We start from the raw sequence: 15838 nt of genomic DNA, 5'->3' as shown, positions 1-15838 counted from the left end.
CAGATGATTAGCAGAGGGTGGCAGATGAAGTGATTAGCTGATATGGGCGGCAGGTTAAGTGATCTGGATTCTGAAAATATGGCCTTAAATTTCCAGAAACCCAGTTTCCAAAAGCTTTATATATTTTTCAGACTTCAAAAACATAGAATTTTAAGGGGGCATGGAAGAAAGTAATTGAAGAAAGTTTTTTTCACTTGTGTCTGAATCAATAATATTGTGACTGGAGGCATGGAAGGCTTCTCTGAAGGCAAAGGAGGCCACAGTCACAGACTGACCAGGTAACACCATCAGCTAACCAAGTACCAGCCAACAGACAAGGTAGGGGCATGCCATGCAAGGTCTCTAAAAGCTCCAACATTTAGATTTTTTTATGAGACGAAGACAGAATCAGTGGAAAGAGACAGAAAAGGCATGAAACAAATGAAACAATGGGCAAAGAAAAGTTTACAGTAACAACCTTATTATGCATGAGGAGGACACTTCTGCATTTCTCATGGCTATGAAATAGATCACAGTAGTTAGCCTGAGTTCTGAAGACATAGCCTGAAATAATTGTAGCGCTGTGGATAGATGGCAGAGGATGTGTTTTTAGAAGGCAGAGTGTGAAAGACTTCAGTTGCAACACTTTCTTCATAAGGAAATACTTAAAATACTCTGGGATTTTACTCCTCATGGCATTCCTACAGGAAAATCTGCATGGCACCGTGATAAATATATTCATGTTTCGTTTTAGTCTTAATAGAAATGTTACTTTTGTACAATTCTCTCAAAGTGAAAAGCAAGAAGCAGTTGGATCCTTGGTGATCAAACTGAACTTCAAAATAACAGCCTTCAAATAAAGACTAAACGCTCTTTCAAGCAATTAGTTGTACTGAAGTAGAAATTAATGGCTAGTGAAAGATATAACGGGCCATAAAATATATTGAAGCAGCAGACTAAGACTAATCAAAGAATCATACAATAATTTAGGTTGGAAAGGCCCTTAAAATCATCAGCTCCAACCATACAAACTAACAATACACAGGCCACCACTAAACCATGTCCCTAAATGTCACACCCACATATCTCTTAAATACATCCAGGGATGGCAACTCTACCACTTCCCTGGGCAGCCTGTTCCATGTAAATACCATGATTAATAAAAAGAATTTTAGCAACGCTTTTGGATGACACTTTGCATGAACATATACTTAATTTGCAGCCTCAGAACAACGAACCTGAAAAGTACTCCGGAAAACAGAACATACAGGTGAACTGTTGTTTCAGGTGCCCCTTTTTTTTTTCTGGATCAAGAAGGTTGTCTGCAAAGTTAGGGGAAACAAAGAGAAGGTTGTTGCAGCAGGCAAAAGATGAGCTCAATACACTTAAACTTTGTTGTTGCTCATGTTATGGCAGGGAAACAAGCAAAGACTAAGTGACCTCTTTCAAATTAGGGTGCTCAGACTAGGGTGTTAATGGTGGCCTCATCTTCAACTGGCATGTGACAAAACCAAGTCCCAGGTCTGTTAAAGAGGTTGCCCATTTCAGTTTTCACTGAGATCATGATTCTGAATTGCTTTTTTCAATTTTGTTTTCCTCTTCAGTGTATCCTGAATGCCTAACTGTCAGGCTTGTGTCTTTTAACTTCTGTGAAGAAGCATGCTTTTAATTATGAGTGAAAACTGAAAAACCTGTAGCACTGTCAGGCAACTGCATCAGTGCCTATGACATAAACATATGTCTTGTATAAAAACCCTTAAGTCCTTAATAATCTCCAAGAGAAAGAACGCACAAGGTTACCACCCTTCCATACATTGATGCACATTTAGCACATACTGAAATCTATATGTCAGTATATAATAGTATGTGTCCTATATGATCTTAATAAAATATATATTTATAGATTATTGTACCTGTCCTAGCTGAACTGAATAATCTTGTTCCAAACATGTAGGCTTTAAATCTTCATTGCTTGTCCTCTACAATACAACTACAGCTTTGCCTTTATTTATGAGGAGATGGTAGAGAAGAGAGGGAGAAGAAGTAAAGGACAGAAAGATGGGAGGAAAGGCAAGGAGTGTGAAGAGAGAGTTGTGGCTGGCTGAACTAGGACTCAGTCTTTACAGTTGCCTTTTGCCTTTCTAGTTGAAAGTCCCTGGAAAAAAAAAAAATCATCTTCAAAAACCTCAGTAGGGAGTATCCAGACACTCCACCAATACAGCTAATTTTTCACATTGGGTCATTGCCACTCCACCACACAAGATAAAGTGCTGAAGTGATTTGTTATAGCTGTATAGTCAGCAGTAAACTCACTATCAGGCTTAACAACTATTAAATTATTGTTCTAATTTTAAATTTCTAACCAACATTGTAAAACATTTACTAAAATGGCCCAAGATAAATCTCATCCTATTTTCTTACCAAAGCGTGGGCTTTGAGACCCTCCCATGACACTGGTTTTTAGAAAGTATTAACTTCATATAAAATCTCAATATTTATAAACCCTGTTCGTGCACTAATATCTCATATATTCAGGGTGATGTAAACAAAAGAGAGAATATATTCTTTTTCATGTGACTTACTATCCCACTATAAGACAAAAGGGAATGTGTGGGTGCAAAGACACATGGGTGTGGTGGTTTTACCGTGCTAGGCAGCGGAACACCACAACTGCTCTCTCCCTCCCCCTCCTTAGATGAGGAGGGGAAGAAGTAAAGGAAAGAACAACTCACGGGTTGAGATAGGGATGATTTAATTAAAGGAAAAAAATAATTATTAAGGAAAGATTATTATTAATTAAACAATTTAACTAAAAAATTTAACTAAACAATTAACAATTTAACTAAAGGGGAAAAAGGAAAGGGGAAAAGGGAGGGGGAAAGGGAAAACTAAGCGAAACAAGCAAAGGCTATGGAAGTGCAGAGGAAAGAAATTACTCTCTGCTTCCCACAAATGAGTGATGCTTGGCCACGTCCTTGAAGTAGGGCCTCAACGCACGTAGCCGGTGTTCGGGAGGAGGACAGACATTTTCACAACGAGAGCCCACCCCTCCACTCTTCCTCCTTTTTCCACCTTTTATTGCTGAGTGTGACATCATATGGTATGGAATATCCCTTTGTTTGGTTCAGGTCAGCTGCCCTGGTGATGTTTCTTTTCTCATATCTTTGCCTACCCCTAGGGGAATTAGGGAGAGTCCTGATGCTGTGCCAGCACTGCTCAGCAGCAGACACAACACTGGTGTGATACCATTGCTGTTTTAGCTACGAGTGCAGAGTACAGCACTGTATGGGCTGCTGCAGGGAAAGTTAACATCCCAGCCCAACCCAGTACAATGGGATTTAAGGAAATGAAGATGGAGTATTCATGCTGTTTAACTTCACAGATGTTAAAGAGGCTAACATATTAATTTTCCCTAATAACCCTAAAGAAAAGGAAAGTCTCCAAAAGCCAGCTTACAAGTAATACACAACACTATCATCTTATGCTGGAGCTTTCACCTAACACCAATTTTGCAGGAAACTTCCAGTGGCCAGGTCTCTAACTGTACACAGCACATTTAAACAGCTATGAGAATACCCTTGGAAAACAGCAACACTCCTTACTGTTTGCCAGGAGACACATTGGACAAAAGCAGTGATTACCCCATTCCTGTCAAGCTGTTGTTTGTTTGTTTGTTAGTTTGCTTGTTGGTGGTGCTATTATTGTTAATATTATTTAATTATTTATTTTTGTAAGCATGACAAAAAAGAAAAGTTCAGGAGAGAGAATGGAATAGGAAATGATAGGGATGTACAAACTCAGGAAGGTGTTCACACATCTCTTGGAAAACTGGTTGAGTAGGGAAAGATGCTCAGACCTGGAGATGACAGTGATTCTCTAAAGACATCACATGCCCACATCCACATGCTATTGTCACACCCCATTTTGTATGAATAATATCAATAAGCTAAAGTGCTTGGATCCAAGCAGACACCAAAAGCACAGCATCGGTTAACTTAAACAATGCTGTGAAACTTGTCACTGACCACACTCTCTTCTGCAGATTGCCAGTGTAAAGGCAGACTCCCCTACATGAGGATGCAAATTAACGTGTATGCTCCTCTGCAAAAGAGAGTGATGCAGGAGGGCTCCTTTGATTTCCTTTCTGCACTTCTATGAGTTTTTCTGTTGAGAGCACGTTGTGTCACAGAAATAATTCCACTGAAAACATTACTGGGTACCATCTCACCTTCATCTTCAGCTATAGCCTGAGCTCTCTACCATGAATAACGATTCCTCCAGCTTGCGTCATCTGGACATTGATCATTACTAATATGAAGATGCAGAGGAGTAAAGTATGCTTCTTCATTTCAAGGATTCAGTGTTTATACTGAGTATTTCCATGCTGTAAACAAGTGCACTTGATTTAAAATAAATAAATAAATAAATAAATAAAATAAATAACTTAGCAGTAGCCAATCCATTTCCAGTGTTTTTAGTCATCTGGTTTCCCTGTCCCCACACTCAGAGTCTCTAATAACATGTTAGCTACAGCATTACATTGTGCTTTTTACAAATGGAGATACAACAGTCTCGAAGAAATAAAGCATAGCTACCTAATTTGTCTTCCATTTCCAGAAGGAAGCACAGAAAACTCTCATAGGATAGGATATGAATGGTGCTGAAGTCTGGAGACTGTATAATCTTATCTAGCTAGTCAATGCATTAGCTATACTAATTCACTTGATGATAAGCTAAATTAAATAGCAAAAACACATTTTATATGGGATATTGCCTTGCCTTGCCTTTTGCCTTGCCTTGTGTTCTATCTTCTGCCGAGTACAGAAATCAAAAAGCACACAGCATCGCAAAGAAATGATTACTCCACTCTTTCTAAACCATATATTTTTTTTTATTAGAAAGCCGCAGCTAACAAAACCAGAAAAAGATGCTTAGTATATTATATACAAAGAGAACAAGATCTACCACTAAATATGAATGAGCTTTAGAAATGAAAAATTATCCATATCAAGGAAGTATCACAAATCTTAAATCCTTTTTTGAAAGATTTCTATAAAAATTTTTGCAATAGAATTTAAAATGGAGGATCGTCAATAATGACAGTAGATGTGTATTGTATGGCACAGGAAATGAAGTAATGTTTCCAAAGCATCCAGTGCATCAAGAAACAGATTGCTCCTGTGGGAGCATAAATTCCATCTTTCGTGTCAATGGCTTGGTGGAAAGACTTTTAGGCTAAACTACTGCGTGTGTTGAATTAATCGAATTATGAATGGTGCTTAAGGTGTCAAAACATGTACGTAAACTCAGATGTTACATGAAAATATTAACATCAAATTCAAGCCATAAAAACTAAAAGCACATTAGTTTGTGGGGTTGATGTTGTTGTTGTTCTGTTTTGTTTTGTTTTTGTTTTATCTGGATTTATGTTAAACATAATGACCTGTTAAACAATCAGATCCTAGAATTTTGGGTAGAACTGGAACCAGTGAAGTTAGCTGAACAATATCTCTGAGGTTTTCACTGTGTGTAAAGACGTGTTTCTCCAGTGGTGGATTTCATATTTACTGCATTATGAAATTCTGTATAACTAGTATTTCTCTATCTAACTGTAAGTTGTCCAACTCAGTTCACCAATCAAGATGAAAACACCCCATGGCTTATTCAACAAAAGGCATCATTCTGTTTGGACAATTCTCCATTATTTGTTAGATCAATTACTTCTCTGGCTTGTAACAATTTGAAATAGATTTTAGATGTACTTGATTTTATATTCTGCAATAATTTCACAATAATTTAAATAGAAAGCATTTGGAAAAAATCATTTAATGCAAAATTGTTTGATCATAAAGTCATTACACAAATTAAATATGCTTTCAGCAAACTTCTAGGCAATACATGAACTAAATATTTAAACAAAATATTCTCAACCTCACAAAATTCGTAAAGAAAGTCTTGTTTCTTTTATATTAAGGTAAACACCAAACGAAGAAAACCCTACTGAAATAATGCCTAGTGCTAAAATTATTCTGCTACATTTTATGTCTTTTGTCGTTTTTTCATTTTGCATGGCTTAGAAAATTAGTTAGCTCTAACAATCATACCTTGGATGAAACAGTGCTGTCAGTTGGTTTGTCTTTGCTGTCAGTAAGATAACTGGGGAAAAAAAATCCATCAAACTGAAGACCAGCACTTAGACAACATGCAGGGTGTTTGTGAATCCAAGACTAGGTCTCCTTTGTTCCTGCAAAAATCAATTTTGAAATTATTTTGAAATTGAAAATTCACTTGCGATAACAGAGATATAACTCAAAAGGGAACTTAGCACTTTTCAAGGTTGAGCATGACACTGTGATTTGGTAAAAGCTGAGTTTTTTTAATGATATTGTCATTTACAAATTCTTTGAGAAGCTTCACGTGCTACCCTAACTAGGAGTGAAAAATATCAGGGCAAAGGCACACGGGATTTATTCATAACATAGAAGTTTAGCAGCTGATGATTTACTGCAAGTATGCAGAACATCTGTCTATTTCCTTTGCAAAAGATTATTTTTTTTTTAAGTAAAAGGGTTTGCAGGAAATACATGTGAAAATATAAGGATGAGCTTCCAGCTGTTAGATGGAACTGCAGTATCTCAAGACTTCTTTGAATTTCTCTGTTTCTCAGTAAAAATGAAGTAATACGTTCTATCAGGAGCATAATAGATGTAGAAATGGTGAAAAAATATACTCTCACACATACATTTAAATCAAGACTGTTTTGTCCCTTTCATGGCATTTTGTCTTACACATAACTGGAGAGGAATCATACTGTGGTTTGTCAGGTCCATGGTAGCATGGGTAAGCACACCTGCAAATAGATTAAATTATTTATAAAAGAATCACAGTCATTAATAAATGAGATAATTGGGAGTTAGGTAGCCTTGAAAAATCTGGGAAAAATAACTTCAAGTTCCTTAGATATAAGGAGTACATTTAAAATAAAACAACAGACATCAACTGTATGAAAGCAGCAATTGTGTTCTTTCTCCCTGGGGAGTCATTGACAGTGGGTCATCATTAACGGCTTCAACTGAAAGATTTATCTTTCTTATTTTCTAGTCAGATCTGCAAATTAAAACATATTTACTTAAAGTCTATCTATTGTATGTCAGGGACCACTGTGTCTCAAGGAGTTAAACTTCCCAGGCAGTGAAAGGAAGGTTTCATGCACAGTCACCCAGAGCTCTTTGTGTACCGACACCTTAAACTTGCTCAGTGGCAAGTGCTCACAAGCCACTGCTGACCAACAGTAGTAAGTGACTTATTATTGATTCCAAATGCGAGAAAGAGGTTTGCTCAGCTCTTGAGATGTTGCCTGAAGGATCAGAGCAGTACCTTGTGAATCTTTGCCTTCTGCATACTTGTTAGCTTGCTTCAGAATTAAAAGTCATTATGTAAGATAAAAAAGAAAATCAGAGTCTTCTATGGTGTGATTTCAAGTGCCTGGAAAAGACCAGTAGCACTGCATAAATCTGTGACAATAAAAGTAAAACACATAGCAAATCACCATCTGCAGAGATGAGGAAAGAAGCTATTGAAGAGTGAAGCTCATATTTACAGTAGACTCTAGTACACTGTTTATAATATTCATGGCCACAGCTTTTTTTCTTATACTTCTGTTGATATCTCGGAATAGGCTAATTTATAGTTCCATGAATCTGGATGTCATGCTTTCTTTCATCCACAGAAGAGTATATCTTCTGGCTACAGTGAGTTAGAGCAGCCAGGAGGGGCACAGGCCTGCTGACTGGTAACGGAAGGTATTGTCCCGCTCTGCTCTGGGCTGGTGAAGCCTCACCTTGAGTACTGAGTGCAGTTTTGGGTGCTACAATATAAAAAGTATATAAAACTATTAGAGGATGTCCAAAGGAGGGCAACAAAGATGGTAAAGGGTCTGGAGAGCAAGACGTATGAGAAGCGGCTGAGGTCCCTTGGTTTGTTCAGCCCAGTGAAGAGGAGCCTGAGAGGAGGCCTCAGAAATTTTTAGAAAAGAAGAAAGTAATCTTGCCTTGTGAATTTGGAGTATTTTTTCTTCTCTATGTACCAGAAGAAGATATGCGTTTTTCTTACAGAGGCAAGAATTAGAGCAGAGACTTAAACATGTATGGTTAGCACTCTAAAAGAGTCCTCTAACCACAGGAGTTATCGTGAGTGGTGCCACTGTTTCTTAATCCTATTTCACATCTCAGAAAATCATCCCAAGGAAATTTGAAGAAAACAAACAAACAAAATTGCACACACATACGCAAACACACACACACACACAAACCTAACAAACAACAACAAAGAAAAAAAAAAGACTATGTTTTTTGTTTTGCTTAATCATCCTATTGCATAAACACATTTAGCTGAAAATGTCTGGATTAATATTGTCTTTTTTTACTAAGTGGTTCTCTATTTGCAGCCTTCAACCATAACACCTGGGCTGGTCACTGTCATGTGTTTATTGCCATAAAGCTCCTCATGAGTGAAATTTTCTGCCTCATTCATATATTACATACAGAAAATGAGGACTCAAAGCCAGATTACTTTATGCAAACACTCTTTTTATTGGACTGCTCTTCTACTACAGTTTTCTGAGGCAAATCAATAAACAATGGCTGGCAGTAGAGATTTCTATAAAGAAATAAAAATAGCTATTAGTTACAATCCATGGCATGACCTCATTTTCTTTTCAAAATAATTTTTAAATGTTGTTACAATTTTTTTTCCTCTTCTTATTCTATCCATTGCATTTGATAGCTAATATTCTGATAGAAGTGATAAGATACTGTAAAAGAGTTGTAATTAAAATAGTCTAATGAAGTTTCTCCCTCTTCTGTCTCCTGGATTGGAAAAAAAAAATACTTATTTTACTCCTGTCCCATTCCTCTCTGAAGTACGGTAGCTTTGAATAAATGAAATGGAAAGAATAAAGGAGGGCAGGGAGGCAGGGCACAGAGCAAGCCAAGAGAGAGGAGTGTGACCAATGGATTCATCTTAAGAAGCTATGAGATGAAAAATAATTTAGTCCATAGGACATAAACATGTTATATGAGCATGTTAGTGGAATATGAAACAGGCCAAAGTGTTTGAAAAATAACTCCTGAATATTTTGCTAGTGAAGAGCTTTTAGGAGTACCTCCATGAATGAAGAAAGTGCCCAATCTTCAGTGTCATTTCATGTTGACTCTTAAAATATTCTTGCCTGTTTAAACCCAGTCTCAACATTCCTCCAGTTTCCTGTTTATGATGTTCTTGATGCAACTTATGGAAGTGTTAATTTGTCCAAGATTCAAATCTCTTGTTTTAATTTGTCAGAAATTAGAAGTCAAGAGTATCCTGACTGTTACAGCACTGAAGGCCCATGCTCAGGAAAACAAATCCTAAGGTGGTGTCCTCAATACAGATATTTCCCTGAACCAGGGCCAGGAAAAATATTTAAGATGATAATCTGCTGGGAGGCTTTAAAAAAAGGGTCCCATGATTTGAATGTGGTGTTTCCATTAAATTCAACACAAATAATCTCAATAAAACAGTCATTATTCTAGCTCAGCTGTAGATTCCTAGATCTGAGTTATTCTGTATAATTTAATCTAAATGCAAATACATCATTGAAGTGCTTACATTAGCTAGAAGTACTGTGCAGAGATAGGTGTGGATAATAAACTTCACTGCTTCCATACCTCATAAAAACAAGTACATCAGAGAATCACCAGGAACTTGTAATTTGCTTCCTTCCACAAGAATTCGGGGAAAATCTGCTTTTGTTCAAATCCCTAATAGTTTTGCCTTTAAAGAAGGGAGTAATGGACTTTATCCAGGTGACTGAATGGAATGTATTTTTGAATAATGAATACACTGTTTGTGTATGCAAATGTGTACCCAGCTATTGCCTCAGTCACCAGGAGGCATTTGTGTTTGTTCATGCTGTAGCACTGTGCGCTTATTCAAAGCTTTGACATTGCTTGATGTTGCTGTATAAGGTTTTGCTACAATTTATGCCTAGGCTAATTGCTAACCTTTCTCTTTCATAATGCATCAGACAGCAACAACAACAACAAAAGTAAAATTAAAATGGTGACTTTTCCTGGAAAGGCAGAAATTCCACAGCATGTGAGAAGAAATTCCTGCAGAATATCATCCAAACTAAAAGCAGAATCAACTTTATACAAGGACCTTCTGCCTAACTACTCAGCACAAGTTCTCTCTCTCAATAGCCATGAATGTAAGACATGTTTGATACCATAAGTGTATACGGGTTAACCACCTTCCCAAAGTAAAATTTTAACTACATTTGAGGGCTTAATCATGAGCTTCCGCAGCTGATGAGTGAGTTGTATGCAATGTGAAGCTGAGCTAGTGTATCAGGCCAGAGAGATAAGGCAGATTATCTGCACGGTGTCTGGCCTATCTTTCTTTCAATTTCTTCCCATATTACAGTAGATTTATTTCTGCCTTACAGCTTCAAGAATATTTGAGTTTTAACCATCTCAGCATTTCTGTCATCTCCCTCTTAATACAATTTGGCTTTGGAAAAAAAAAAAAAGTATTTTTATTTATTAGTTGTGAGACAAAAGAACAGTTGTTGAAGTATGACCCAGTTGTATGGTAGCAATATTTGCTTCAGCATTTGATATATATTCAGAAAAAATGTTGATATCAAACAAGACCCATCCTAGCAGTTTTTTCTAAATCAAATCAAGTCGTGATGTTGTTCATTTCAAATACATTATTTTTTAGAGCTAAAACAAAAAGTCAGGAGTGTAAGTAAAGATGTGAAATTATTATTAAAAAGCAGAACTGACAAATCTGAATAGTTAATGACCGAACATTATAAATAGGTGATCAAAAAAGGAATTTCTTGTTTAATCATCACAACATCTTCAAAAGTTATTTAGGCTCTCAGTTTCCAATTTTTTATTTTTTTTAATACATTCTATAATCTAGTAATCAGTTCTCTAAAAATGCACACTATGAAAGTCTGAATAGATATCTTCAATGTCTAGTCCATCAAAAAGTTATTCTCATGATTGTGTTTGCTCCATATTGTGGCCTCTGCTGTAAATAGTACAGACATGCAGGCTCTCCACCCTTTGTAATTGCAGGGCAAATCTAAATGAATGTATTACGAGGAGAATTTGTAAGGTAATGAGGGAAATTAACATTATTTTTTCTACTGTAATACAGCTTCAAAAACAAGATAGTAAAATTCCATATAAAATTTTGATAGGTTTTCCTGCTAATTATGCAACTTCTTAATGTTATCACTTTCCACCCTGTCTGGTTTTATCTTGAGTTTTAAGTGTGACAACTTGTTAGTTGGTTGGTTGATTGGTTGGTTAGTTGGTTCTCATGCTCTCACTTGGCTTTCACCAAGTGCATTCACTTCCTGCTAATTAAGCACAAGACAGATGTTGTGAAAGGAATTAAGCACTTCACTCGTAAGAGAGAAGCAGCAATATATTTATGATGCAAACAGCAATTTAGCAAAGTTTAATCATGGATAAGACACCAATTTAACAAAGCTCTAATGGTAAATGCAACATTAACAAGATTTGTGATGGCAAGGTCACTTGATATTGTATTGCCTAGAGGACAGGGTCAGACTAAAAGCATCTGGGAGACCCTTAAATTGAGTCACAAGTTTCAGAATGGAGTTCCTTTTGCCATCCAAACTCTGAGGAGACCTGATATGACTGGATTTTCACCCAGTCCCATACTTAACAGTTTATGTCTAGAGGTCTATATGCACAATCAATCTTTTACATCACTTAGCTAAGATTACCAAGTTTCAGAAATGCTTAGAAAATTAATTGCAATGTTTCAACAAGCTAGACGTTCATCACTTACTGAGTATCTGTCGCAGGTAAAGAATTTCTGGACTTCCAGGAGCTACCTTGTGAAGTGTCCCTGCTCAAGGGAAAGATCCTGGCATGCAGCCTGCTACAGTACAAGAGAGCTCAATGGGCTCTGGACTGTCCTCACTATTGGAAAAGAGACTTAAAAAAAAAAAAAAAAGAAAAAGTGAACAAAGTGATTGAGATTTTTTGGTAAGGCGATCATGAACGATCCTGGGTAAAAGCACTATTTTAATCAAAACCAGTCAATTCTGGATTGTGATTGCAAAAACATTAACCATTAAGGTTCATTGCTTTGTTTTGTTTTGTTTTGTTTTAATTTCTCATATAGCCACATTACCTTGCAGTATGCTTGCTGATAACTGACAATTCCTCTCATGTACCCCTGCAGATGCAAATGAACACATACACACACAAACAGGAAAGCTAAAATCTAATTTCAGTTAAGAAATTATAAATTTTTGAACTGGAGGATGTGAGGCCTGTTACTGGGTAACCTTTTGTACTTAAACATGCGTTTGCTTTGTTAACATCATGTCAATAGGCAGATGTCTCATAAACAAGGATGAGTTTTACAGTAAATTGTCTAGAATTTATTAAGTAATGAGTTAAATTTGAAAAGTAGACATGGAGGATATGCAATAAAATAAATGCACTTAAAACTGTAGATTTTTTTAATATGTCCTAAGGGTGCCTAATAGACAGGCACTTGCAGAAGGCATGAAACTGCCAGTGATTTTAAAAAAAAAAAAAAAAGGAAAAAAAAAAAGACACAGCTTGATTTCAGCTTAGTAATTTACCTACTTAATTAGTAGTCCCCAGGAGTCCTCAACAGCTAAAACAAATGTGGATTTCAGGTAGTGTAGAGTCCCTGAAAGAAGAATTTATTTCTAAATAGTTTCCAAAGCTTTTCAAGAGGCAGCACTGTACATCTGTGGACTCTGGTACAACTTTTTGTTCAGCTTTGTAGAAAAGCTGAACTACTGAGCAAAGGCAGGTGGAAACTGAAAGCAGAAGAAGACAAGTGGCTCATTTGAACCTTGAGGGACACCTGCAGAAGATAAGTAGCTACTCGGTGAACTGGATCAGGAGTCAGGTACAATTTGATGAGTGGTTTGACAGCACGGTTTTGGCTCTGTACTAGTTCTGTTCTGCCAGAATTCTGAAGAATTAATCTAAACAATAAAAGAAGTCTCTATTTTGTTTGTTTTTTTCACTGTTTTGTGTCCTTCTGTAGAGGTTGAGCTGCTGTGGCTGAGGCTAAGTCATTCATCCCACTCTATAAGTATTTGCCCATATCCCAGATTGCCTATACAGTATGAGCAAAGCAGCTGGGTACAGTAATACACTAAATCCTGAAGCTCAGGAGTTCTCCCGTTAGAGCTCCAACATCCCATTATGCTAATCAGTGTTCCCTTGTATGTGCACAAAAAAAAAAAAAAAAAAAAAAGAGAATGTTCTTGGTAAGGATTCTCAAGAAAGAAACATTTTACTGAGGTTCAAAACAGTGTAATTATCATGTTCAAAGTGACCTAGATGCACTGGATCTAGATGTTTTATTCTTTTTTCCTTGTATTGCTTTTGTTCATAGTTTGTCTGAAGAGTTACATGAGAACAAAGCTCTCTTTTACATTAATTGTAAATATGCAGTCACAGGATATAGGCTCTGGAGGCAATAAAAAGATTTTAAAATTTTTGACGTTTTTTTAAAATTATAGTCATAGACGATCTTTCCCACCCTTTGGTCTTTAAGATAAACAAAGGTGACATCTTCACTAATCTTCAGGAAGACCTGTTCCAAGCCCAAAAACCAGAGAAGTGCTGAAGAAATGCCATTATTGAAACTATTGTTAGCAGTCATTCTGGGGAATTATGAAGCAAGCCAGGGTAGCTGATCAGCCAGGAGCTGCTCACTGCTCTTAAATCACTTGTCTAAGACACATATTCCACAATTGCCACATAAACATAAGCTTGTATATTAAAAAATAAAAATAATTTTAAAAAAAATTAAAAGATATTAAATATAGAAAGTAATGGGTTTATGCCTTCACTGTCAATGATTTCTAAAGCGTGAACTGAGGAAATTCAGATGAAGGAGTGCTGACAAACAGGAGCCAATCAACTGATACCAGGGAGGAATCTGCTGCAGGAGGTGTTGCCTGAAAGGATGAGAGTATAACCTGTAGAATGTATGAATTTAATTAACTGCTGTTTTAATAGCAAACTTAGTGTCAAAAAACAAAAGGCTGGCATCCTGATGAGAAAAAAAGTCAAAGCAGATTTTTTTAAAGCATGTTATCTTTCAGTATTTACAGTGAATAAAATAACAAAAGGCATTAACACATTATGTACCCATTTTCAACTTTTGCTATATTTATTCAGACCTTTGTGACTAAATATTAGGTAATCTAGCTTTTAGCTCAAACAAGGTATATCTGACAAAATCAACGTTATGGTGTTCCAAAATCTTATGTCTTAATAAATATGTAAATTCAACAAACTTTCCCTGAGGTCACTGTTTCTACTGTTGCTCCAACAGCTAGAAATCGCCATGGTTTCATGCAATCTTACCAAAATTTTAAAGGGATACGATAATTGAGTACAGTATGATTTTCTTGGAGCCAACACAATGGAAAAAAAAAAAAGAGTGGAAAACCTGAAGACAAGTTTAGTTAAAGCCAATTTTGGGTTTGTCATCAAAGCAGAAAAGACATAAAATAACACTTTTTATTTTCACTCACACAACAAAATGAAAACATATTATTAAGCTTACTAAGCTTGCATTGGTCAGTGTCTATAGTGAAAATATTCATCTGAAGTAAACTCTCATACTTTGGCCAGAGAACTGAAGGTATGACAGCTTATATGAGATATGGATCTGATCCAAATTGCTAAATATTATCTGACTAAATCTTCTTGATAGCATGTGATTCAATGTTTTTCTTGGGGCTTTATTACAAGATAGACAGTATTTTTCTTTCAGCTCTAAAAATCGAGTGACATAAACTTGCCAAGTTTCTTACTTTTTTCTTAAGTAATGATCTAATGCACTGAAAACTTTTAAGTTATTATCCCTAAGACTTCACAGGCCAAGCTCTAAAGGCCAAGCTCAGTCTGTTTATTAAGTAGTACGAATTTTCAACTAATTTTATCTTGATTTCTGGATGACAAAATAATGATATTCAACTCCTTTGGAGAAGGATTATCCTTTTTCTTTTTCCTTTTTCCTTTCTCCTTTTCCTTTTCCCTTTGTTGACTACCATTGGCGGGTGAGTTAGAAAGTTAATTTGAACTACTAAGCATAAAACTTAAAGACAAACAGTTATACATGTAAATTCTGCTAATCTGCAATGAGATTAGGGCTTCCTGTTTACTTCTTAAAAATTAAGGAAATTACTCATTACTTACTAGGAAATTCTGCTTCCTTGCTGTTAACAGTAAGTGATAATGAGGTCATAAACAGTGTACAGAGCACTTCTTGTTACCTTAAAACATGGCATAAGAGAAAACAAGAGAAAATCAAATAAGATAACAACTGTATGATTGTACATATGGCTTTTTAAAAGAGTTGAGAAATTCAGTGTCCTGTAAATATATTAAGAACTTCCACAGGTATAAATCAGCTTGAAAGGTCTGTTTTCCAGCACCACATTTATGCCTTCAATATTTAGGGGGAAGAGGGAGAGACCAAATGGACAGTAGTCCTGCTCTTTTGCTGAAGTTTATTAAATGCACTCTCACCATCCCATAACCTTATATCTGGTATTTTGTGTCTTCCTTAAAATGATGGACGTAGTCGATACAGAAGCTTCAGAGGTTAAAATAAATAAATAAATAAATATAAAAATTCTTAATCATAGAGGTAGGAAAAACAACTGGATAATTTAATCTCTGAGCAAAGCCTGTCTTTCACGATTCCTTTAATCTCTCCAAGATCAGAGCTTTCTGAACCTCTAGTTAACAAAATGATCTAGTGA

This window comes from Anser anser, assembly GCF_964211835.1.
Source record: "Anser anser genome assembly, chromosome: Z".
Classification (NCBI taxonomy): domain Eukaryota; kingdom Metazoa; phylum Chordata; class Aves; order Anseriformes; family Anatidae; genus Anser; species Anser anser.
Note: the sequence above shows the minus strand (reverse complement) of the source record.